The following is a 2,420-nucleotide window of genomic DNA, read 5'->3' on the forward strand; positions in this document are numbered from 1 at the left end:
AGATAGATAGATAGATAGATAGATAGATAGATAGATAGATAGATAGATAGATAGATAGATAGATAGATAGATAGATAGATAGATAGATAGATAGATAGATAGATAGATAGATAGATAAATAGATAGATAGACAGCCAGCCGGCCAGCCAGCCAGTCAGCCAAACAGCCAGACAGAGAACCAGACACCAGACAGACAATGATACAGGATCTCTCCACATACGATAATAAGATTTCAGCAACTTTCTCAGCAGGATAAAACACGGACAAGAAAAAATACAGACATCCGACGTAATTGCGACTAACTATAGAATTCGAAAGGAAGACCGGCTATATATATTATATATATATATATATATTAGCTAATCACATCACCAGGTCTATATATGAGAACTTGTTTCTGTTGCTCACAATGAAATTAAGTGCGCCAGACAGAGAAGCGGGAATGTTCAGTCGGCTATTATGTCGTTTATGAAAAGGCTATATATATTATTCTATATATATATATATATATATTTCGACAGGAGAAGCTAGAAGCTGTAATTATGATGGGATTTCGGGAACCGCGTTTGTTAACTGCATCGCATAGAACTATACGCAGGGTGAGTTCTCCTCATACTCACAGCAGGTGGAGATTAGTGAATTCGGCAAAGGCAAAATCGTCGACATTGACGATTTCGTTGCGCGACAGTAGTCTGAAAACAATAAATGAGAATGAACAAATCGACAGCTATGACAAGATATCTAGACAGATATCAGTCGAAATTACGCTACCCGTAACTATACATCTCCTATTATAGTCCGCGTACATATCCATCAATATACAACAGGGAAGAGTAAGAAAGGAAGTGCGAGAGCGCAGGGCAGTAAATGTGAGAGGACGGGAGTGTGGGAGACGCGGTGTGTTGTGAAGGATGTGGATGGTATTTGGAGAGGTTTACAGCATTTGTATAAGCAGCTATGGCGTGGGCCTAGCCGTGATTTCGTAGGATAAGCCTTCCATGAGCGTGTATCGTTTGGAGACGCGCGTAATGCATTGCAATGATTTGCCTCGTGCGAAACCCTACGTATAAATCACTATATACATACTATACATATATATACATATACATATATTTATATATATATACATACATATATATACATATATATATATATATATATACATATATATATACATATATATGTATATGTATATATATACATACTATACATATATATACATACTATACTTATATATTTCTCCTGATTCACCAAAACATGTGTCGCTGCGAATGCACGTATGAATACTATTGACGCGCTAATAAATACCCTTAGTTATACGGTTAGCGATACTTTGCGCCACGTACGTATCGAATAGCTGGTATGAAGGGTTTCGCAATGAAGCTCGATGTGATTGGTGTAACCAGATCTATCAGATCATACTGGTGAAATGTAATTGCAGTGCGTCTGGGTGCAATAAGCAATTAAATGTATCGTTGACAAATACCGCGAGATGCACTGCGTCAATTCCTTGTCGTTTTCCGCCGTGGAGACAGAGAGCAGGCTACCGGGATAGTTTGTTGATCGTGTTTCGCTCTCAATTATAGGTCATTGGGGCAATTATTTGAAGTAAACTGTGCAGTGTAGGATTTCAGTATCATTATCAGAAAAAACCCGTGCCGCGCCGATCCATCCCCGCGTAATTAGAAACGCACGGAGTTCCATCTAGCGAGCTTTTACGCGCTATTTCGCGACGTGCATTCAGAGTGCAGAGGGTTTGCGGGAGCGTCGAGACCTTGCTGATAATTCTCTCTTTTGCCTTGCGTGTTTCCCCGAGAAACATTAATACGTGGCTAAAGCCGCACTATGCGCATCTACACGCTAATTTCTCCAGTACTAGACTAGCAAATACTTCGTGTCATGCATACTCACACTACCTTATGACAAAATAAACTCTAGTTGCTCCCATTTCACTGCGCGTTTGCTTAAAACCCACAAGAAAGAGGTGAGAAAACTGGCATTCTGGCGCAAACGCCGAAGTGGTGAGGTGACGTCACATGTTTTTATCTTTGCTACACCCGTACCGCTGTACCGCAGCACCGCTGCACGGTTGCTTGGGGAAACTGTCAACAACATCGGAGAATTTGAACAACATTGGAGATATTTTCAGATACCTTTTATAAGACAACGCGCAGTAAAATGGGAGGAACTAGAGTTTATTTTGTCATAAGGTAGTGTGATTGATTATGCATGACACGAAGTATTTGCTAGTCTAGTACTGGAGAAATTAGCGTTTGGATGCGCATTGTGCGGCTTTAATGCCTATTGCAAAGGGATATAACCTCAATGCGCAGCGGTATACCGAGTTAAAAAAGATATCACCGGTCAACGTGCCACTGATGCAGCGTTTGCGCATGCGCGGCAGTACATTGTGGGACGGA

This window comes from Priapulus caudatus, unplaced genomic scaffold, assembly GCF_000485595.1.
Source record: "Priapulus caudatus unplaced genomic scaffold, Priapulus_caudatus-5.0.1 Scaffold126, whole genome shotgun sequence".
In the NCBI taxonomy this organism is placed as follows: Eukaryota; Metazoa; Priapulida; class Priapulimorpha; order Priapulimorphida; family Priapulidae; genus Priapulus; species Priapulus caudatus.